The following is a 25,686-nucleotide window of genomic DNA, read 5'->3' on the forward strand; positions in this document are numbered from 1 at the left end:
TGGGAGCAGTTAGTTTGCCTTTGTGACAGACAGCCACTACAGGAAGACGTTCCCCCTTCAGCCCCTGACCAATCCCTCCCAACTACCTTCTGCTACTGAAGAGATTGTCCCAATTGAGGTGGAAGCCCTCCTCTATACTTGAGCCCCATTGATCCCTGTGGGAACGCTCTACTTAAGGACTTTCCTGACTTCCCCCTGGCAGTGCTTCACTTACCAGCGTGGTGGAGAAGCCAGTTCTAGCCCAGTGTTGAGCCTGGTGTTCCCCAAGGCTTAGGAGGGAAGGGGAGTGGCTACGGAGCCTGTGTGGCCTTGTTGAGCGAGCGCTTCGCTCTTTTCAGCGTGCCCCTGGAGCCAGGTGAAGTGGAAGACTGTGAGAGCAGAAGCGGAGATAGCGCGGCGCCAAGTGGGAACACTGGTCCCTCGCGCCCGCGCCGACGTGCTCTTCATTCCTGTGAGGCGACGTGGAGAGCGAGCAGGCCCCTAAAGGAGACGCTACCGGCGGCGGTTCCGCGCATGCTCCAACGTATGAGGCAAAGGATCTGTGGAGGCGAGGCCTGCGGGAGGCGTGTCTCGGAGGCGAGCCGCCTCCGTGTTCCGGCGGCCTGGGTGACGTCGCGAGAAGCGTCCGATCGACGCGCAAGCCCAGTGGAAGGCCAGCTAAGAGGGAGCGGAGGAGAACTGGCGGAAGGCGGAGCAGCCTTTCGCCAACGGAGCCAGCCAAGGGCAGTGCGCTGATCTTCAACGAGGCCCCTCGCCCAGCGCTGTAAAGAGGAAGCGTGCCTGGGCTGAGGAAATTTGACCAGCCCCCCCCCCCACCCCCCCTCGCGCCCTGCTAGCGAGCAAGTGCATCGCTGTGATCATTAACGAGGCCCTCACCCAGCGCTGTGGAGAAGAAGCGCGCCTGGGCTGAGGGATTTGACAAGCCCCCCCCCACGCCAGCAACAGGCAAGCAGCTGGTTGGGGAAGCCAGGAGCCGGTTGACAACTAGAAGCCTGTGGACTGTGGCGGACCTGCCACTAAGACAGTAAGGAGAGTGGGGGTGAGAAAGGAAGGTGCTGTGCCCTGGTGGTTAATGATAAAGAACTTACCAGATCTAGCATCTAACAAGGTGCCCTGACTTGTTGTCCTCTTAAATTCTAAACTGTGTCATAGTAGATGAGGGGAAAATAACTCCATAACCTCAACCTCAGTTTTACAGGTTTTATGAAATATAAACTACTGTCAGTAGAGCGCTGACAGTACTTGCCCATTGGGGAATTACCTTCAGGCATTTATAGCAAGTGTTGATGAGTACAGGGAACCTGGGGGAAGTCCTGCAGATCACTTTGAGTGGGCATTCTAGCTCTGTATAAAGGGGCAGATAAGGGGAGAGAGATCTTAGCCCTGTAGTAATAGAGTATCCAGTGATTTGGCAGGTTCAAATGATGAAATATTGATGACATTGATTATTAATGTAAAGTGGCACTGCATAGTGTAATCCTATTGGGATACTTTTAATTCCAGAAGAGTGTTATTTACTCATTACTGAATCCTTGACAATTGAATGTGTTTTACTGTAATTTTTCCACAGCAAGAAAAGTGTCATTTACTTCTCTAGATCAAAAGTATAATGATTATTTCTGAGAGAAACTGATGTCTTACACTGTATATTTGGAATCCAAAGAGCATATTATTTTTATAAAGCAATACGTATTTTTCCACATCTTTTTGGTGTAGCGTTTTCTTTTTGAGTGATATTGCGTGGAATTACTTTTGGGTGGTCTGCAACCTTTGCACTGTGCCTCTGATATACTAGTCTTGCCCTAGGCCAGGCTACCCAGTTCCAACAGACTCCATAAGAGTCTGGATGATGAAAAGCAGTACAACACCCGAGCTACCACCTTAAATGTGTAGAAAGACTAGTAATAGAAAAAATTAGTCACCAGAGAGCTATTAATTATTAATAGGCATTTTAAAACTCTCACTAAAATGTAACCATAAGCTTCTGATTACTTTCAATACTTTCAAAACATCTCCTCCAATTCAGTCGGCCTTCACCTTTCTTCCTAATAGACTAGTAACGAATAGCTCCACTAAATACTATATAACTAAAAAAAAAAAAAAAAGAAAGACAACACTTTGTTCATTTTCATTTTCATATGAATTAGTAAATTAATCCATATGCTAATCACTCCCCCTTATTATAGTTCATCCAAAAAAGCTTGTGCTTTGATCTCAGAAATAAAGAATTTCGTCTGGCCACCTCGGACAACTTTCAGCCGTGCTGGATTATTCAAAAAGGCCTGAGCTCCTTTATTCTGAAAAGGCTTGATTAATGAACGCAATCGCCAGCGTCTTTCGACCGTTGCGTGGCAAAAGCCTGGTCGCGTAAAGTATGAGAAGTCATTAAACGTAAGCTTATGATAAGATCTAGCTTTCTCAGCAACGGTCTGCCTTAACAGGAAGTTTCCAAAATAGACCAATATTGCTCGTGGATAGATTCCAGGTTTAGGTGGTGGGTTTAATGGCATACGATGAGCACGTTGAATTTCAGTGTCCCAGTTCCAGTTTGTCAATTCGGGCAATGACTCTTTAAACAGCCTCACCACAAAAGCACGCACATTTTCCCCCTGCATTTTCTCGGGAATTCCTAGTATGCGCAGGTTATTCTTGCGCTGACGATTTTCGAAATCTTCAAGCTTCCATTTAATATCAGTTAACTCTGCTTCTTGTAGCCTGATCTTTTCTGAATTCACTGTAGCCTCATTTTCATTAGAAAGTACCCTAGCCTCAATTTCCCTGACTCTTTCTCCAAATTAATTACATGTCTTTGAAAGTTTTTTGACGACGCCTTGCATTTTGCGAAGAGCAACTTGTGATCTTTTACTGTTGAGGGCTGTCTCTTCCCTGTGAGCTGCGATAGCCTGTAAAATAGTCTCAACTGCTGTCGAGGGAAGCACAGAGCTATTGGTATTGTCAGATCCTTGAATGGTAGGCAAAGGCTGGCTAGACATGGAGCGGTCCTCAGCTGAGCCCCCTGCAGCACGATGCTTAAATCTGTATGACAAGATTGGCTTAGATTTTACAGTGTTCAGTTTCATACTCTCTTCAACACTGCTGTCCTCTGAGGTGCCAGACATAGACTCCCCATCAAACTCAGTTTCATCCGACCATTCTACCTCTGCATCTGCCCCTGTCTCATCAGAGAAAGAGTAGAAATCACTTATTTCCTTATCCCCCTCAGGTAATAAATTGTCCATTGTGGTCACGAATCTTAAATCTTGAGCATGTTTGCCGGATACAGTAGGGCTACTACTAGCGGTTTCTGGCAGTGCCAAAGCCGGAGCCTGAGAGACATTTACTACAGATCCTGAGGCCGCAAAACCTGGTGTTGCTCCAGGAATATCAGATGTAATTTGATTTGATCCCTCATGAGAGGGCAGATTAGCAGGGATAGTAACCTCGTTCAATTGCTCCACCCCCATTATATTTTCGCCAGCTCCAGAGAAAGACATGCATTGCCCCCTAAACATTGCATGACATTCATATTAGCCTCAGCCATCTCTCCAGTCTCAACAGACCCCCCAACAATAGTAGTACTCACAGTTCCAATCGAAATTGAGGGCTGGATATCCGAAATTTCGTTTAATACTCCTGCTGCGAGGACCTGGGGGTTAATGACTTGCTGATCTGGAGAATCAATCCCACTGCCTGAATTAACCATTCCTGTTTCAGTGTTTGGAGTCTGTAGGCTTAGAGCCGGTGTTTGTACTTTACTCTGAGTTCCTTGTTTTCTCAAAAGTAGGTCCATCACTGTATTGCATGGGGTGGCCGAGGGTTGTACCGTATCTTTATTTAATTTTCTTCTAAAGGCCAATACCTCCTGCCTCGGAGAACAATCCATTACCGACGTTTGCTGCTTCTTTCCCTTCGCCTTTCCTGTGGAAGAAGGGTCGTTTACTGGCCCGCCTCCATTCCGCTGCTCAATCCGCTGTTGCCGTTCAGCTTCGTCACGAAGGGTTCTAGCGGCTTTGGCAATTCTGGCTCGCTCTGCGGCAGCCGAGGCTGCCGATGCTGTTTTAGGCGGCATGGTGGAGGGCTCGGAAAGATGAGAAGTCCTGGTGGGAGAACACTTTTGGGATACTGCTTCAGGAGCCGCTTCTGCACCGTCAGTCAATGTCCACGGGTAGAGCGTATGACGGGAACATCGGGAACAGCTCGCCGAGGCGGTAAGACTTTTAAACGCTGCCCAACCGATCAGCGTGTATAACGAAGACAGAGTGTGTCTCTAAACGGGGTGATTCCGCAGAATTCCTTAGCATTTCTATCTTTAGGATGCTTAAGTTGTTTTAAACTGCTCTCATTTGCCCCAGTCTTTCACGTGCAGGTAGATCTTCTTTTCAAAAAAAGCGTACGGGAAAAGCCGACATTAACTGGTGGTTACATTCCTCTGGCAGCAGCGGAGCTCAGGTGTGGTGCTGCAACGCGATCTAAAGCCAGACCGCTAGGGAAGGCCAGTTCTCAGCAGTATATTTAAATAAATATTTGAAGAGGTGGCGTACACAGGTCCCCTCCCAATGGCAGATATGAAAAATAAAGGGATGGGGCCGCGTGACCATCCTTCATAGGACATTCATGGCACTGGGGACCACCAATTCACTGGGGTAAGGCCAATAAATATATTAGCAATGTATGGGGACCATGTGGACTCCCCTACTGGGGTTGCTGGGAGTGGACTTTTCATCTGTTTTTCCACTTTGCACCAAAAGGATAGGAAAACAGATGAAATAATTGAACCTACACATGGGGAGCACCATTTATGGCTGATCCTTCGTGACAGAGGAATGCCAGCTCCTGCTGGAGACGGGGAGATGGCAGGGAACGTGGGGGCATTAAGGTGCCCCTGTTGGTCTCTAGTTATCAATAAAGGAAACGGACACTAGTTACACCTTATGACCATTGGTATAAGGAATAAAGATCCTCAGAAGTGCCCACTGGGTACCCTTGACTACGCCTCAATTTTATATTTCACTTCATTCACAGCACTGCACTTTCACATACATTTTCTATTTTCATTTGCTCACATCTGGTTTACCAAATTTGAAAATATCCTTGGGCTCCTCCATCACTAGGGTGGAGTTGCAGCCCTGTTAAAGGAGACCCAGATGATGAAGCATGTCACCTTGAATGGTGAGTGATGGAAATCCATACAAATTTTGTATAATTTTATACACATCTTTTTAGTCTCAGTTCATGACCACACTTTTTCCCTTCTCTAGACATCAGGATATAATTTTGGTGTTATGTATTGCGAGGGGCTACATATCCTGTTAAGTCTTTAAACTTCGGCCTCAGACCCTATCTAAACTTTCCTGTGTTATGGACTCTAGGGTGCCCAGCATCAAGTGGCCAGGACTTGGGTGATGGGTCCCCCAAGGCCAAAATCAACCTGGGGAGCTATGATGTGCAGCCCTCTTCCCTTCTCTTATCTTAAACCTTGGTAAAGGGGAATGCATTGTTGGTCTATCTGCAGTTACTGTGACATGTGGGTTCTTTCTTGTCATGTCGTGGTGCGAGCAGAGTCCATAGTTCTCCCTTTAAATTACTGCAAGTATGCAAATGTGCACATCATCTTGAGGCATCCCCATTTGGCCCCACCTTAATAGTATGGAAAAGTCTTCCAGCCTTTTGCCAGGATGAGGACAGCTTACCAAAAGGCCCCCCAGAGACTTTCCAGCTGATCTTAGTGACGTGTTCTTGATGACGACATATATAAGGACATCTCCACCAAACAAAGAAGAAATTGCTTAATATAGTTCAGAGAAAGGACCCTTGTTTGGTGGAGATTTAACTCTTTGTAGTCTCATTATCTTCTCTGTAGGAGTATTCATGTTATCAGAGATTTCTGGATGAAGTGAAATGCACACAAATGGAGACATCTCCTCTTGGTTCATCATGCAGTTGTAGTGTAGAATATACACTAGACATTTAACCAATGAGGTAGAACTTAAGAATTAACTAGTAGAATGTACTCCAGTTGGGTAGACTTTTGTGCACAACTGTTGACTCTTGTTGGATAAAGGGGCAGGTGAGGTTCCATTTTGGCCTAGTCACTTACACAGCTACTGACACCATCACAGACACTCAGACACCTACTCACACACCCATTCAGCCAATCTCACATACACTCACAGACCCACACAACCACTCACACACCATCGAGTCACTCACCCACAAACCACTCACATGACTATTCACAGACCCATACAGCCACTCACACACCCATATAACCCAGCTCGGGAATGAAGAAAAGAAAGATAGGGATGGGGAATTGTCTTCATTTCCTTTAAGCAAATAGGGAGGCTTCTTCAGTGCACAATGGTCCAACTCCTTTCCAGTCCATACATGTGAATAAATGCGGGCTGCATAAGTCAGACAGCAAGCATATAAATGTTCCCCTATATAAATTTTTTTTTGCAAAACCATTTGACCATGGACGTTTTATTGTGGGGTAGTCAGTCAGGGAAGTACAGTCCATCCTCATACTCAGTGAGCTCACCTACAGATTCATCAGCTAATACACTGGAATCTAACTAATTGCCCTCATCTTCCTCCTGTGCTGTTTCAGGAGCAGTGTAATCTTGTGGTATGAAGTGTTGGTTCATTTTAATCATGGTCAATCTCCTCACATTTGAGGTGCGAGACTGGTCCTTCTGACTGTGACTACTGCTTCCAGCTACAATGAACACATGCTCAGAAGACATACTAGCTGCCGGACAAGTCAGATATTTATTGGTGCTCATCTCTGGCCATTGGTACATCTTCCCATACCAATAGACCAAAGGGTTTTGATCCAGGTAGACCACTCTTTTTGGACCATCCAGATAGTCCTGGACCATCCTCCGAATGGTCATAGGAGCTGCCACTTGCTCAACCTTTGTTGCCTTGGCATCTGCATTTGACTTAAGCCCTGCCACTTGAAACCAAGCCATTGTAGAGATTGGGTCCAATTCTTCTGTTGTTGGTGTTGTTGCTGGTGTTGGCTGTCGTGAGACAACAGCATTGCTCTCTCTGGAGGTTGAAGACTGTATGCCAGAAAGTCTGCCTTGGCCTCTAACTTCCAGACGTTCTTCTTCCAGGTCTCTTGCTTGGTCAGCAATACAGGTCTTGTAATGTGAAACATCCCCTTCTGAAAAAGGAACAAAAGTGGTCAGCATTAGTTTGTACTGTGAATCAAGTACTGTGGCACAGATGTACTCTTTGGAGGACACAATCTCTCTTTGCAGCCCTGTATTAATAGCCAAGTGAAGGATTAAGTTCTGAACCAACTCATATGCTTCTTCATTTACACTGGTGAACTTTGCAGCACCTTTTAACTGGTCCAATAGCAGATGAAACAGCAGGATTGCTTGGCTCATGGTACTGTCTTTGTTGCTGACTTACCCTATAAAAACCTCAAAAGGAAGCATCAGACTTTTAACTAGCCCTCATTTGTCCATCTCCATGCTTATGCTTTTCCCAGTGGTATCCCCTCCTCTTTGAAGAGCATAGTCAATGACCAGTCTACAATGCTCAAACAGATTTTGCAACATGTAGTAGGTCAAGTTCCAACGTATTGGCACCTACTGTATGAGAGCTTTAACTGGTACTTTATTAGCACAGTGAATGATCCTCAACAGCTTCCGGGCTTTGAAAAAATGACTAATGAGGAAAGTCCTGCACAATCAGGTTGATGCAATGCCCTAAACACAGAACACTGAAATATCCACCATCTTCTGTGGTCTTGACTATATTATTGCTATTTTCACTGGCAACACATCCAATTCTAAGACCTCTGGGTCAAAGCCATTTAAACACCTTGCTGTTAAAGTCTTCCATGATGTTTGCAGATAAAGTCTTCCATAATGTTTGCAGTTGTATGGGATTTCTTCATGGCAAACATTGCTACTGCTGCATGTCACCGTACTCCCGTAAAACTTTCTTCATCGCTGAAACCTGCAGATAGCAAAACAAATCTAATGTGCAGTGATACACATATAATCAGTCGCTTGATAATTGGTCCACATGTCTGTCATCAGGTGGATAGTGTGAACAACATTCTGCTGCATAACTTGGTCAACCAACTGCAGCACATCATGATGCAGCGCTGGAACAGCAACTTCAGCATGATAGGTGCAGGGTGGTGAGCCAGTGGTGTCAATCTGCTATTTTTCCTCCTCACAGGCCACTTTCTAGTCAGGAAGCCTTTCTTTGGGACCATCTTCAAACTCTGTCAATTGGTACTTAGTTACACAAGCGGAAGGAGAGGAGAATTCAGGTTGCATGGTGTTACTTTGTGCCAGCCTTCTGTCTGGCAGTACTGTGGGTTATGTCTCTTGTGCAGCTGTAGGCAAACAAATTGGAAAAACATTCAGTGAAACGTGGCATCTTTTGCTGTTTGAATTATTCATACAGACAATGTAATTTAGTGAGGTTATCCCAAATAATTAACAATACTGTATACATTCTAATCCAAACCATAGCATAATATTTTAATAACAACATACAGATTTAAAAGTTTACTTTATGTGCCTCTAAGGCCTGTGAGACACATGTGGCAAGCATTGGTTGAAGAGGAAAATTGAATAATACTTAAACAAATTAATACAGGTGTGCACCTATGGCTGGTTGGGGGTGGAGTGATAAGAGAATAATCCTTAAAATAAATAAATGCTGGTGTGCGCATATGGCAGGCAGGGGGTGCAGGGGAAAATTAAATAATCCTAGGAAAATGAATGCTGGCATGCTCCTATCGCCTAAGAGACCTTTGGTAGGCAGGAGGTGCAGAGAAAATTCTAAGAATGTAAAACATCTAATTGCTGGTGTCTCACTAGGGGCTGTGAGAAATCCTTTGAAGGCAAGGAGGTACAGGGGGAAATGGAAAACAATTGTATACTACTATATAAACATGCATACAGCAATAATTCTCAAGCACAATTAAATGATACCAGGGAAACAAAGTAAAAAGAGAACTAAAAACTAAAAGACATAGCCTTCTTCTATAAATGTCCCTTGAAAATGACTTTGACAACTGGAAAAAAGGATTTAACACCTTATCTGGCTACACAAAATGGCTGCCAGCCACATGTTCAAACAGCAACAAGCAAGAAGGTACGGGCAACAAAGAACACCTGCAGGTCTATGGCAAAAGCACACTAAATGGTTACACTAAATGGTCACCAGCCACATGTTCAAACAACAACAAGCAAGGAGGCACGTACAACAAAGAACACATGAATGCCTGTGGACACTGACTACACAAAACGGCCATCTGCCACATGCCATGGACAACAAAGACAAAATGGTGGCCTATGGCAAACACACACATACATACACTCTATACACTCACTGTCCAGACAAAAAGCAAAGAAGGCATGGTAAACAAAGAAAAAAACCATTCACTTTGCAATACCAAAATTGTCTGCTAAAAAAAATCCAACAACACACAACATTTCAAAGCATCAAAATACTACCCCACCACCAAAATACACTTTTAGCAGAACAAATCTTTAAATGCAAAAAACACACATTGCATTTAAATGTCATTCCTAAATCATAGATGTTTTAAAACAACATATACCACAGAAACAAGTGTTTCATCACGGAATGCCTAGTACTGTCACAATGGCCCTTGGGCAGACTAGGCCACATGGTAAAATTAGAGTTGGCAAACCCAATAGGTTTCATCTATGCAAGATCTATTGGCCTTGTTAATATTTTTTAACATGTTACAGAGCCGCCCGAGTTGCTGTGCAAAACATCCTAAAGTTTAAACAAAAAGAGCTAGGCCACGCGATAAATGCTGGCCTTGCCAGTGCTTTTTTCTTTTTTACTTTAAGCCATGTTGGCTGTAAAACTGTGGTAAAGAAAAGGTAAGCGGTAGTAGGTTCAGGTTTTATTCAATACAGCCCCACAGGGAATAGGCTTCAGTTAGGCTCAGGAGAGATTGGTGACAGTTGGGAACAGGGACAGAGGAGAGGAGGCATTGGAATGTTGGTAGAGCCAATGGGAGGGGGTCTACACAAAGGATGCTCTCGTGAAGGAGAGTGGAGGCAGTTACTGTCACGCGCCGGCAGAAGCGCTTGACATGAATACAAGTTGATTACAACACATCTTCCTCTCTTGTATGTTTAACAATTATTCACAAACAAAGTCATCAAAACGTTTGGGTCTGTTATTGTTCTACCAAACCTTCCTATGGGACAGTGGTGGTCTGATGCGACCTCAGTGTCTGAATGGGGATCCCTATTGGTCCTGCCAAACCTGCCCCTAAGGTGCTAACTGTCACATGCGACATCGGAGTCAGAATGTGAATCACCCTCGCCACTCCGATCAAGCTCGGGAGCGCGCAAGTTGATATTCTCAAACTGGTCTGATGAGCGACACTCTTTGGAGTCAGCGGTGAATGGTGGAGCGTGATTTAGTACATCTTCACTAGTGGAACAGCCGCTATTGCTACTTGGCATGTAAGTGTGTGCGTCAACATTATCACCGTAATCCACCCACAGATCTTTACTTGCACTGTTGGATTGTTACAAACTTGAATCATCTATGGTGGTTCTAAAGGACTGATAATGGTTGAGCTCACCCCTAGTGGAATGACATTTAGCTAATCTGTTCAAGTGCCAAACTTTTCCATCACTGAGTCTGGCAGCGTTGTTGTATAGTTTGCTGATGTGCAGGGGGGAAGAGAATCTATTTTCTCCCTTCCTAGTTTTCCTTTCCAGGCGCCCTTTGACAAGATCACCAATCTTAAAAGAATGTTCTTTGACAGCATGTCTGGAGTCATACCAGTCTTTGTAGCTCATCTGTGCTTTTTCTATGCTGTTCCTGATGGTTTCAGGTGACCATTCGATTTGTTTGGATACTGGCATCCAGCCTAAATCTTTGCTCAAGGGTTGTCTGCTTCTCATCAGGACAAAGGGTGCCAAGTTGGTGCTGGCACAAGGGGAAATTCTAAACGCCCATATGAGTTTGAAGATTTCTTCTTCCTAGTTGAGATTTGCATTCCGGGATAGTTGTATATGTCCTTTAATGACTTGGTTGAAACGTTCAACGAGGCCATTACCTTCAGGATGATAGAGTGAAGTGGTGAGGTGGGTAATGCAATTTCATTCTAAGAAAGATTTAAATGTTACAGATGAGAACTGAGGGCCATTATCTGTGAGCAAGAATTTGGGTAATCCGACCTGCGTCGTCACTTGTGGTAAAGAAAAGCTTTTATTCAATACAGCCCCACAGGGAGTAGGCTTCAGTTAGGCTCAGGAGAGAATGGTGACAGTTGGGAACAGGGCATAGGAGAGGAGGCATTGGAATGTTGGGAGAGCCAATGGGAGGGGGTGTACACAAAGGATGCTCTCGCGCAGGAGAGTGGAGGCACTTACTGTCACGAGCTGGCAGAAGCGCGTGACATGAAAGCAAGTTGATTTTAACATAAACCTGTTGAAAAAAATGCTTAATAGTAATTCAGTCTTCAGGGGCAGCAAACAACTGCTTGTCACTGCCTTGCACTGTGTATTAAATCAAATCAGGGCTGGCACGTATGCATTTCAAATAAAAAGATACAACAAAAAAAAGATGCAGAAAACAGCAGTCAATGCATAATTGCGCAAGAGCATACAGTACAGCCACTGCTCACACAATTGCTTGAATGGGAAGGCCATTGGGGGTTGGTGACAGGTGGGAGGAAGATTTTCTTTCACTAGAAGAGATTTTGCAAGCACAGCGCAAGAGCTGTGTAGACAAAACCTACATTTAAAAAAAGTGTTGCTTTTCAGCCAGGTTTTCTCTCTGGCTGCAGTTTCACATTCGAAGCTGCCAGTAAACTTTCAGCCTTGTCAAAACCAGTAAGTGGGCTGTGGTGGAAGGTTAGATTTTTCTGACACTGGATGTGCTCATGTTTAGGCAATGACATAATTTCAACTTTACGGTTAATTTTCCCCAAGTGCCTCGTTAAACCATTTCCCAGTTTCCTACACGCAAACTTTTTAGAAGAGGAAAGAGGGAGATTTAAAAAAAATGTATATTGGGAGAATGTAGGGGCATATTACCAAGCAATAGCGATAATTATCGCTATTGCTTGGTTAGAGACAAAAATTTACCGCTGAGTTGCGGCAATTTGTACTGCAAATAAACCTTGGTATTACCAAGGTTTATCGCAAATGCGATAAAAATCGCCGCAATGCATGAATATCGCTGAAAAGTCAGCGATATTCATGCATTACCGAGCTAATGCTCTTAGCCATGTTATCCACCTCCCATTGGATAACATGGCTAAGAACTGCTCAGGGCAGGTGTTAGCTTTTGGAGATATTCGCGCTTAGCGCGAATATCTCCAAAAGTTGGTAATAGGAGATAGCGATGTTAGCGACTGTTTTCAGTCGCTAACATCTTGGCACGCCCACTTTGCATGTCATTAGTGATAAATATCACTGACATGCAAAGTGGGGCCCAAGAAGGTCGCTATTTCCTACTAACTGTAGCTAACTGGTGTTAGCGACAGCTAGGTAATAGGGAGATAATTTTATCTCCGCTTTCTTGGCTTTTAAAGCCAAAAAAGCGGAGATAAACCCCCTTGATAATATGCCCCGTAGTTCCCCCATTAACTTCAATTGAAGCAGAGGGTATTTCAGGCAGGAGACAGACAAAATAAATAAATTTTTGTCTTAAAAAATAATCCTGAGCACCTCAATCGGGTCTATTGGCATGTATTCACTTTGTTAGTGAGATGACTCTTAAAACAACACCGTAAAGAAATTAAAATGCACTTTTCCAGCTAATCCTTCCTTTATTGATATGGTGTTTTTCTACGTGCCCTTGATATTGCTTGCTTTTGCAGTTGATTTGTTTAATTGAAAAGGCATTGATGGGGGCTGAGGTCACGATTTCCAGTGATTAGAGAAGAAGCCTCTCTGCACCAGTTCACACATGGCTCCGCAGTTTTGCATTCTGTTGAGCTCTATATTACCAGGCCCATGTTTTTGTTTGGCAGGCTGGGACTCGAGGGGGTGGGGCTGCACTAGTAATGGAAACACAGCTAGCTCCCTGCAAGGTGCCTTTCAGTGAAAAAAAAATTAAGGAATGCATCCTGGAGGCTGATATGTCCACCCCAGGGTGTGGCGGCTGAGCAGGGGCGTAGCTAGAGCTTGTGGCACCCGGGGCTATCCCTCAGATTGCCACCCTTTGGGGGGAGGTGGGTGCTGGGGAAAAAGGACGGTGAGCACTTGAAATAAATCCCACCGCACAGCCCAATAGCCCAATCAAATGATTTGCATCAGCTTTTAGCTTGTTTACTGCAACAAGTTCGTAAATAAATCTCATAATCACCCCCCACCTGTCTCAGCTGCTTAAAAGCCCTTCTTCAGCCTCTGTGGTGGTATTTCTACCTCAGAATGTATTCATTTTTGCAGTTTTCCCAACGTTGCCTTTAGACAGTGGCATCATTTCTAACTGACAATCGATTAATTAGATAATTATGATGAATGGGAAAACTTAATATATGCAGGTAAGTTTATTAATATGCATACACTGGCGAGTCCTAGCTTCCTTGGATCACTTGTCTAGGATTATGGAGCAGGTCAGGCCTCAAGCACTAGTATGCCACAGTTGTCGACAGTCAATAGAACACAGTTATGAAAAAAGTCAGTGAACAAGATTGTACAGCCAGAGACATTCTTTGTAAAGGAAATAGCTTTTTAAACGAGCGTCAAGCCTAAAACGTGCGGGCAATAAATGGATTGAAGAAAACGCAGCATTTCAAGCTCTGAATGTATCACCTGAAACAGGTGGAATAAAGCTGGTGACCCTGCAATACAGGAAATAATGAGAACGGTGTCATTCTCTGTGTGCAATGCTCTCCAATGGCAGTTTCGCAGAGGGAACAGTGAATGGGGTGTTCTGATTGTTAAAGTGCTGGGCAGGACAGCACCAAGGTGTGCACTGACAATATGCATTCTTAGAGGAAGCAACTTTGGTAATGGAGACTGCAACAGAGAGCTCCCTAAACAAAGCAGAGAAGACCTTGAAGCACTTTAAGGCGACCCCACACAGCTGTGGGCTGCACATGGACAGCGTCCAGAACCCTCTCACACTGGTTCCAGCACCCTGCATTAACAGCATAACAACATCACCTGGGGGCGAACATACAGGGGCCTCACAACCCTTGAGTGGGGTCCCTATTCAACTTCAGGCCAATGAACGAATATCTGTGAGCTACTGGAGAATATGGTCCCCTCCTGACATTCTGCATGGGGTGGTCAGCTGCGTCACACCGCCGCTCCTATTTTTATTTATTTATGCATTTTTATATAGCGCGGACTTTACCCGGAGGCGTCTGAGTGCTTCACAATAGGAACAGTAATGATACATGAGGAGAAAATTACAAGTGAACAAATTACAAAAGCAGACGTTAAGTTACATGAGGTAAAAGTGACAATTGTGAGCAAACAAAATACAAGATGTAGAAACAGTACATTACAGGAGGAAAAAGTGACAAGTGACAAGTGTGCAGGTTACAAGAGAAAACAAAGTACAATTATAGGTATAATACTGCAATATATGGCAGACACTCAGGCACAAGAACAAACGTTACGTGGCAATGGTGGCACTTGTGCAAGTATCAAAAGCCAACAAAATGTGAGAGGTAGCAAACAGTGTGTTACAAGAGAAAAGTGGTGTGTGCATGTTACAAAAGAGTCTTTTCAAGCAGGTATAATGACACTAATAGGAACTGAGAAAATCTACCAAGCTCCAGTTCCCTCACTGCTCACATTGTATTCCACTGTCCTGCCACTCACAGCTTGTTTAATGCTAGGCAGACATTGTCCAAAGCAGGAGGCCCTCTCAAGGCTAGGCCCCTCTCCACATCTCTTGCCCACCAGTATCAGGATGTACAGTCCTTGCTCCCCCATCACTTATTCATATCTACCCTCCTCGAGATGTCTTTGCCAGGGTGCCCAATGAAGGCCGAAGGAAAAATGGCACATTTCCTGTTTATTCCTGTTGAGACTGGACAAGGGAGCTAGTCATTCTACATAATATTTTTTATTCTACAATGGTATAGTGCCTCGGACGTTGTGAGTGCTTTACCAGATACTTCAATCATGCTATATGAGGGCTCCTAATCAAAGTCTCGACAAGCCACAGTATGTACCATGCTATTTATTTTTGAGTGTGCTGCCTGTTCTAAGCTAACAACCTGCTCATTTGCTACACACTCCGATAACCTACCTACAATACCACTACTTAGTATTACATAATGCTTTCAAAATGATGTTATTACCAATATTATTAATTCTGCAGATAAACCTTGAATACCTAACACTGAAGATCTATTTGAACATTCTCTCCATCCACTGGTGCATGATCTCCCTCTACCTCGCTTATTCTCTACTTCAAATTGCCTTTTGCACTTAGACACAATTCTCTCCTCTTCAGCAACCTGCACCTCACATAGTTCTATCCACTCCCCATCTCTTCAAACAGAAATACTGGTACATTTTTCAAACCCTTTCATGCACGTGGAATGATTTATTACTTTAAGCACAACAGCAGTACGATACCTCGTAATGAACAATAGAAAAATGCACTCATGTCTCCTAATTCAATTGCACTAAAGCAATAATTCAGTGGTACTTGCAACAGCCTGATTTTGAGCCACCCCGGCATCTCTTCTACCCACAGGACAATGTGTTTAACGTTGCTACCAGACACTTGTTCCACTTGTCTAGACATACTACCCCCCCCTTTTCTCCCATGGTTGTTCTTTTTAAACTTTATTTCTCATTTTATAGGCGTATTACACTGTTGTACCTTAATTACCTCAAGTGCATCCTCTCCTTTGCTGCTCAGCCAAGATGAATGTGGTGTCTGTGTGGAATGTTGGAATGCCTGATGAGAGAGAGAGTGGAATGTTGGTGTGCCTGCTTGTGTGGAGAGTGGCAGTTGGAGAGAGTGGGCTGAATAGCGAAGATGCTGCTCCTGGTGGGACCTCTTTGAAACCTGTAACAACTAATCAATAAAACTTCTACTTGAAATTTACCTCCTGGCTACCTCTGGTCTTCTGTACAATTTATCCTACAACATTTTGGCGACGGTCTTGAAGAAACCCTGCGTGTTTTGGTCACAAGAATATAGGAGGTGAGGAAACTTACGATTATACAGAACTTTATTTATACAAGAAACAAAGCAAAGCAACATTAGAAATAAAAATAAGGAAAAGAACGCCCTCCCGAGTTCCACCAGTGTCCTCCACCATCTGGACAGCCTGCCCAGGGCGATTCACATTCCTTTTATAAGTTTACATTATCCTGCTTGTTGTGAAAATGTATATACCTGTTTGGTGCCAACCCAGCATTGACTACTACAATGAAGGCTGGCAAACTACCAATCTATCAGGACCTGGAATTCGCCTCAACAGAGAATAACTGTATTCACTATGCAACTAGCACCAACTGTATCTGTATTGGAAGTAGTGCTTTAACGGAGCCAGTGACCAATCATCATTGTTATCTTTATTCACCATAAGTACTGTTTGTGACCCGCCTATTTCCTTATGGGAGTACAGTATGCAGAGTGCAACCTGCTCAGTACGTTGGTCTTGCGGAAAAAAAAGGTCTGCAGGGCCTACTTCCTACTGTGTGTTTTAATCGGTTATGGCTGGCTGTGTGCGCTTGGTACCGATGGGCTAAGTCAGGTGAGACATTTTTTTTTCCTTCAAGATTTGGTCTTAGTCTTAGTCCTTTTGCGTACATCTGTTGGAAACTGCCGGTTTTGAATTTTGAAAAATGTGCCTCGAGCTCAAGCACGCTCTTACCTTCATCCCAAGGATGCGTTCTTGGCCTCCTTAGTGACGTTGTGGGCGCTGCCGATAGGATGACCTGCTGCACTGACGTGCAGTGAACCACCCGGTATACCGTCAACAAGCGTGCCGCCATTTTGGATTTGTACTTGGGCCCTGCACTGTACCTTGCTTTTCGATTGTTTCTGAGCAGCTGTTGCGCACCAAGATACCGTTTGCTGCAAACCTTCTAGTCGCCCGCATGGCTTTCTTGTTGGGTCTTCTTCTGCATTGGATCCTCTTTTTCCGCATTGGATCGTAGAAATGAGTTTCTCCACAGGTACTGGTTTCCCGTTGGCAAATTTAGTTATTCTCCAAATTTTTTCCGTGTCCCTTCAAATGTTCTCTTGGCTAAAAGTGTTCACAGGAATTTCTTCGAAGATTCTCTGCCTCTGTTTCGGATCGGGTGAGACACCGCTCACCAGGACCACCTTCCTTCTGTGTGGAACTGTTGCTTCGGATGATTTCGACATTTAGTTATTGTGTTGTCGGAATTCAAAATGCACCTATTGTTCTTTTACTGTACCATGTAAGATGCATATAAGCATTTATTTACTGTATAATTTTGTGACCTTCCTAAACAATATGTAATGAAATGCATACAGCATGCTTACTGTTTTGTTGTTTGGTACCTTAGTTAGTCCTTATTTGACTTTGCAGTCATAGGTGTTATGCATCGTTCTCTAAGCTTGTTGCCTTGCGGTCATTTCATTTGGTACATTGTGTGGTAGGTTAAACGTACTGTGGTAGTACATACATGTGCTAAGCATCTTCTCATGCTGTAGTGCCTTAGTGAGAGCATAATTTAATATGTTTTTATGGCAGATATTCTCTTAGTGATAGGCTTTCTCTTTAGGGGATTTGTTGTATAGGAGCTGGTCTCCATATCATTATTCTACTCTTTCAGTGTGGGTAGTGCACACCCTTTCCACTGATTTTATTCCCCTTAGATTTGTGTGTCTAGCAGCTTAGGTCTTACATCCTTCTCACTCTCGCATTACCCTTTACATGTGTTCATGTAGCAGTACGAGTTGTTGTTTTTTTTAGTTCACACATCATATTGTTGTGCTCAACGGGCAGTGAACCTAGTAGTTTTCACCTTAGCTTGCAGTGTGAAATGGACTGTTTACCCATATTTTAGTTATGATGCGCAATGGGCAGTGTACCCATCTTTAGTTATGATGCGCTATGGGTAGTGTACCCATCTTTAGTTATGATGCACAATGGGCAGTGTACCCATCTTTGGTTATGATGAGTAATGGACAGTGTGCTCATTCTTTATTTTGATATGTGTAGTGGGCACTGCACTCATCTTGTGTTATAATGCGCAAATGGTACCTTTATTAGCAATGTGAAATGGGCAGTGTACCCATCTTTACTTATGATGCGCAATGGGCAGTGTACCCATCTTCAGGTACTATGCGCAATGGCATCAAATCCATACTTTATTTTGGAAATGTAATGTGCAATGGGCAACTTTATATGTACTTGCACGATGGGCACTGCACCCTACACTTGTTTGGGCAGTGAACCCCATAAATTCAAGAATTTGTGGTGTTTACGCTACTGTTTTGCATCTTTCTATTCATCAATTTTTCCTCCTCATGTATTACACTTATTATGTTTTTTATTCTGTTTTCTCTTTTCTCTGTATTTTTATGATGCTTTACTCGAATGTTGTACTCGCAATGTTTTACATGCAACGTTTTACATCCGATGTTTTAACTTTTTCTATTAATTGTTTTTCCAAGGGGATGTGCTATCTTGAAGCTTTTTGCACTGTTTCACCCTCCCTTCATTCTAGTTTCTTTCTACTACTTATTCATTTCTTTCTTCCCTGTCTCTGTACTTTTATTTTTCTTCTGATATTTATTGTGCGCGACGATGCAAGTACCATCCTTCATACTTTCTTGCTTCAAGGTTGCAAATTATTGTTGTTTATTGTTGTCCAAGGGAAGGGGATATGTTGTACCTTAATTACCTCAAATGCACCCTCTTCTTTGCTGCTCAGCCAAGATGAATGTGGTGTCTGCGTGGAATGTTGGAATGCCTGATGAGAGAGAGCGTGGAATTTTGGTGTGCCTGCTTGTGTGGAGAGTGACAGTTGGAGAGAGTGGGCTGAGTAGCGAAGATGCTGCTCCTGGTGGGACCTCTTTGAAACCTGTAACAACTAATCAATAAACCTTCTACTTGAAATATACCTCCTGGCTACCTCTGGTCTTCTGTACAAGTTATCCTACAACATATACGTAGGCAATGGTGGCACTTGTGCAAGTATCAAAAGCCAACAAAATGTGAGAGGTAGCAAACAGTGTGTTACAAGAGATTAGAAAAGTGATGTGTGCATGTTACAAAAGAGTACCAAACACAGGTACAAGGATAATACTGCAATAAATAAATGGCAAACACTCCAACCACAAGAACACACTGGGAAGGCAATTCCATAGTCATGGAGTCCGACGAAGGTTGCCACATACTTGGTTGGGCGCCGTCAAGCGCCCCCTGGCAGCGCCCACTGGGGGCTCTGGACGTACAACTCAGCCTCACCTTGTTGTACTGGATGTCCGGCACCGGGATGGCCGCTGCAGCCGAGAAGCTGTGGACCGGGTGGGGCAGAGAGGAGGCCCTGTAACACAGTCCCACGAGCCATTAATGCGTACTACTGATAACTGATTGACGCCCCTCTGGAGGACTCTGAGCGAGGCTGGGTGGGGGTCGTGGCGGGGGGCAACAACCACAACGGTCGGAGCCGGAGGACGGACGAGGACGTCACTACCGTGGTGGCGGGACTTAGGCCGCGCCTGCGCTGCAGCCTGCACACTCCTGACCTGCTTTTAAGTTTTTTTATCTGCAGCAGGCAGGCAGTGCAAACGCGGGCAGCGGCCGCAGCACTGGAGGCCCGTTGCGGCCGCGGTGCCTTAATAATTTATGTGGGACACTGTGCGCCTTGTCGTTCCCCCAAGAATCCCAAATAAATTATAAAGGCCGCCTCGGCCGCAACGGGCCTCCAGTGCCGCGCAACCGCGGACGCCTCAAAAATGGTGCCGCCCCCCACACCCCGCCCCCCCTAGCTACGCCAGTGCGACTGAGGCTGGATTAGTTTAAATAAGCTTGACTTTAACACATGACTGCAAAACAATGCACTGTGATGGAACGCTAGCCAGCAAACTACAGGAAAAAAAAGGACCACAGTAGGCATGCATTCATGACAGGACGCAGTACTGAATCCAAGCTCCAAGGGAGGGACCCGCAAAAAGCACCAGGAGGAACCTGTTGAGAGAAGGAGGCAAGGAAATGAGAGTGTCAAGGGGGCCTACCAGTGGTAAGTTAAGGAAACTAATTAACGGGCTCTAAGCCTCTTTTAACATTATTCTTTTTTATTAAAAGAGATTTCACAAGCATACCACAAGCGCTGTGCAAGCACAACCTAATAAATGATCAGCACAAATTCACAAACATGGAGAAAAGTACCTAACAGAACCTTTTTCCCCTAAAAAGCTAAAAAATTGGATGCAAAAAAATAGGCCCCCATTACAACTCCAGGCCACACACCAAAACCACAATCAAATTTCAAAACTGAAGAAAAGGTACATATATATCCTGGTGCATGCCCTCTATTAAACAACATCCTTATCCAAAATTTGTTTTACTTACTTGTTATGATGTCACACAAACTAAGTCCTTAAAATACAATGGTATATGCAGCAGGAATTGTTCAAAGAGAGTGATCCTTTCATCTCGAAAATCCAAATGAAATGTGACTAGGAGATGGACAAAGCACTGAGATTAGCCTTCTGGACAGGAAGAGGAAGTTGGAGTCTCTGTGGGACTTCCTTCCAGTAGAAAAAAAGTAAAATGAGAAAAAAATGATTTTCTCACTAAAGAATTACCTGAACAGTCCATTTGAGTAGAATATCCACTCAAAAAAAGTATTATCTAGTTGATTTAGATGGTTAGAAATGTTACTTGTGAAGCAGCCCCAACTGCTTGTGACAGCTGGCATTACAAAATGGCACCGTAAGGCTCTGGCACCGGAAATTGAGCAGATGTAGGTTTAATCGATCATTTTTTGCTCAGCACGCCACCCCAGTTTGGACCCAGTCATATGCAAATCAGTGTTGACCCTGTTACCCATGGGAACAGTCTAGCTTGAACTGCCATACCGGGTCCTCCCTGGAACGGAAACAAGCATCCTTGGACCGGTTTGGGGGTGGGAAACATCCATTACTACGCAGCCATTAAAAACAACCTACCTTTACAATACAACTGTTACATTTTATCTGCCTTTACATCGCATGCCATTACAATGCACGCCATTACAATGTATGTCACTAAAAAGCATGCAATTGCAACACATACCATTACAATGCATGCCACTACAATGCGTTATAAGGTAAGTAATGGAGATTTGTTTAGTATTAAGTTGGGTATGGGTTTTTGGGTTACATGGGAACAGTCATTTTTACCCCTACACTATCCAACACTTTCCCAACTGTTGCACTGACTGTAGTGGTAATAGTAATGTTTATTCCTACACTATCCAAAACTTAACCTACTGTTGCCCTCACTGGAGTGGTAATAGTAATTTTTACCCCTACACTATCCAACACTTACCCTACTGTTGCCCTATACAAAAAGTGATGTGGAGGAATGGATACATTTAAAGTAATCATAGGATACATCAAATTACACCTATTTATTGTGCATAGTCCCATTTCTTTTACTTACATATCAATAAGCCATATATTAAAGTTTATTTCTGGTTGGAACAATTATTAATTTCTCTTTTAATTGCTCTCAAATAACTCAAAATCAAAAAACAATACACAAAAGTATATAAACCATCACAGATTAACATATAAACAACAATTTTTTCGTACCCCCCAATTTACAATAAAGTGTTTGCTTTCTAATTATCATCAATCCATGGCGAGGTAATCTCCAGCACACTTGAGGTACCAACTACACCTCTAAAACATTTTTAGTAGTGTGAACATCCAACTTTAACACAATTGGGCATATTACCAAGCAATAGCGATAATTATCGCTATTGCTTGGATGTACCATGTTACAACGCATACCGTTACAACTACCTACTATTACAACGCGACCATTACAACGCATACCATTACAACGCATAGCGCTTTGAGGTGCTGGATAGTGGTAAGTATAATTTACTATTCTAACTCCAGTCCCCGTGGACACTAGGGAAGGTGTTGGATAGTAAATTATACTTATTCCCTATCCTAGAGCGCCCCCCAGCGCAATGCGTTGTAATGGTATGCGTTGTAAAAGATGCGTTGTAATAGTAGGTAGTTGTAAAAGATGCGTTGTAACGGGTGTATACCCTATTGCTTGGTTAGAGACAAACATTTACCGCTGAGCTGCGGCGATTTTTACCGCAAATAAACCTTGGTATTACCAAGGTTTATCGCAAATGCGATAAAAATCGCCGCAATGCATGAATAACGCTGAAAAGTCAGCAATATTCATGCATTACCGAGCTAATGCTCTTAGCCATGTTATCCACCTCCCATTGGATAACATGGCTAGGAACTGCTCAGGGCAGGTGTTAGCTTTTGGAGATATTCGCGCTTAGCGCGAATATCTCCAAAAGTTGGTAATAGGAGATAGCGATGTTAGTGACTGTTTCCAGTCGCTAACATCTTGGCACGCCCACTTTGCATGTCATTAGTGATAAATATCACTGACATGCAAAGTGGGGCCCAAGATGGTCGTTATCTCCTACTAGCTGTCGCTAACTGGTGTTAGCGACAGCTAGGTAATAGGGAGATAATTTTATCTCCGCTTTCTTGGCTTTTAAAGCCAAAAAAGCGGAGATAAACCCCCTTGATAATATGCCCCAATGTTTTTAATTTGGTGGATTCCTTCATTGTTCAACAGTCGACGTGTTTCATCCTTTTCATCCGGGCCTCATCAGGACAAGGGTAAAATGAACAGCCTAAAGCATAATAATCCAAATCAAACACCTCATATATTTCCAAATTTCAGATCAGTTGCCTATGTATGTGTTCAATGATGGGCTGATCATTTGGGCGTGCATAGGTGTCCATAGGAAGAAGACTCAAGCCAAGAGGTTAAACTTACTATTAGTCAGAGTGGACCGCTAATTAAACAAATATTGTGTAACCACAACAACAGCATGATTAGATCATGAAGAGATTATGAATATTAAAAACCCTCACCCACAGTTAAAAGTGTGAAAGCATCAAACCTCGAACTAAGTGCAACCTTAAGAACTTCTTATCTAAAAACAGAGGGGGTTCACTAGACTCACTTGCAAAGCCTCCCTCAGGCACTGATAGACATCTAAAGCATGGTCAACTTTCTCACTGCATTCTGCGTGTAAGTCAGAGTCTATTGAGCAGGTCACTGCAACACTAAAGACGTGAAGGAACGAGATTATTAATTCACATCTAAATCAACATTTGAACCAAAACAAACACAGATCGTGCAATAATCAGGCCACACTGTTGTTAAGCGTAAAAGGCCATTTATTAGGACCAGGCTGCACAACATAAACCACAACAATAATCAACATCAACTACATCTCCCCCCCATGCCAAAATTCCCTCATCATACTCTCCTTTCATTCCACCTTCCGTTCTTCAACCTTACCTCCAATCTCTCTTCCCATCCTGGCACTACTCTCATGCCACCAGTTGCCCCTCCCATCATTCACTCCTCCCCCCCACGAGAGGTGGGTGCGCCCGCTAGTGACTCCCCCACCCCTCCCAAATACCGCTAAACCCGCAGCCCGTCCTAAACTGGCACGCTCTGCCAACCCTACCCCCAAACCCTAAAGATTGTAGGGCGGGTGGGTGGCCACAAAAAACTCACTAACCCCCACCCAGCAATGCCAGAATGCATGAAGAGGAAGTTCTTCCTCCCCCTGCATTCTTATACCCACCACCCAACCACGCCCCCAACCCCAGCCTGACCCTTCCCCGCGCGAACGACCCCGGGGAAGACTAGACTGCGTCTTCGCTTCCCCCGGGGCCCTCCAGGGGAAGGAAGGGACAGTCCCCAGTGTTTAAGGACCTAATTATGTCTTAATGGTTTTAAACCATCATTTTCTTCCTCCAAATAACTGATACATCACAACTGTTCTTACGAGAAATTCATAAAATCACGATTTGGCAGAAAATTGGAGTTACTGGACAAATAGCCAAGAAACACTATATTCTAAATTTGTATTCACTTTTCACTAGAAAAAGATGTTGAAATTTGCACGGACACAATGGCCAGAAATAAGGAAAAAAACATTTGCTAATTCTGTGCGCAATTCATTGCTGTAGTTATTTCTCATTCACGGATTTAAAACACAGGAGAGTACAATAATACTGCATCCTGCAATTACCCATATGCCTGGTATTGCATATGTTGGTTTGGTATTACCGATGCCGTGTCCCTTGACTATACATAATATGGACCTTTGACAGTTCATTTGCTGAACGATCCATCCGCACTTTCCCTGTGAATGTAGTACGAATTTCGTAGCGCGTGCTGCATCACATTTTGCGATGCAGGGCACGCTACGAAATTTGTTTTATTAATTAAATTGTTTACTTACTTCCAATTATCCATATGCCGGTTTTTTAGCACACCCCACCCAGCCGCTCCCCCGCTCCGCCTCTCTGCCCCACCTCAACTCCCTCCACGGGCCGTGGCTGACAAACGTGATTAAAATAGATAATATTTCTCAACATTAAAAAATCCTCTTCAAAACAAAAAGTAATGTAGAAAGCCTGTCTGAGGCAATTGCGTTTTTTCAGGTAGCATAATAGTGTAATTAAATGCAAAACGTAGCAAAATAAATGTCAAAACTGAATATTTAAAAATTAGTTATTTTTCCACGTCCTACTCATTATCCAAGCACCTCAGATATACATTGAAACGGCACGATAGATCTCAGGATGGTCAGGGCCGATAACAGCGGGTTAAGGTATCTTTGTCATATGAAACATTGTGGAGCTTATTTATGAGCCCTTGCAACACTTTTGTGCTGCCGGTGCATTCACTTTTTGTGATGCACCGGTGGCGTAAAAAATGCGCCACGTTGCACCCTATTTACAAAGTGACGCATCTAGGCAGATGTGTCACTTTGTAAACCCCTGCGCTACATTATAACTGCGTCAGGTATAATGTATGCAGGGTGGGCATTCCCCCGCATCAAAGCCTCGTAGAAGTGGCGCATTGAAATCCATAAGATTTCAGTGCGCCACTTCTAGGATGCCATTGCGTGAAAACCTTACGCCCGCCTCATGGCAGGTGTAAGACTGACGCAGGCCCTTTAACATGGGGCTTTCTCCATGTGAAAGGAACATTGCTGGAGTTGTGTCACGCTTCCGACACAACTCCAGCAATGTGTCAGTTTTGCACCAACAGATACGTCAGTAATACTGACGTATCTGCCATTCCTTGTGATGGGATGCGTCATACAGTAAATATGATGCATCAATGGTCAATGGTCACTGCTTTGTCGCAGCGATGCAACATTTCTCATAAATAAGGCCCTGTATTTTTTAATGACGGTTTCTTTGCCACGCTCAGATGGTTCAAAGGATATTTTAGGCCTTTCTGCCCAGTTCAGATAGCTTTTTGTGCACTTAGGTGTAACTTTTGGTGGGCAAAAAAAAGTACCTCCAAATTTAACATCAGGATTTTTTTAAAGAATCAGAATACGTATCATTTTAGAAGCACAGATTTTACTTTTAATGATGTTCAATCTGTTAATATAACAGATTCTGCACTTTTGCAATTATCGGGTTAGGGAGCTACGTTATGGATTGCAGTGAACGTCAACAAAC

The sequence above is a fragment of the Lissotriton vulgaris genome, chromosome 8, assembly GCF_964263255.1.
Source record: "Lissotriton vulgaris chromosome 8, aLisVul1.2, whole genome shotgun sequence".
NCBI classification, from domain to species: domain Eukaryota; kingdom Metazoa; phylum Chordata; class Amphibia; order Caudata; family Salamandridae; genus Lissotriton; species Lissotriton vulgaris.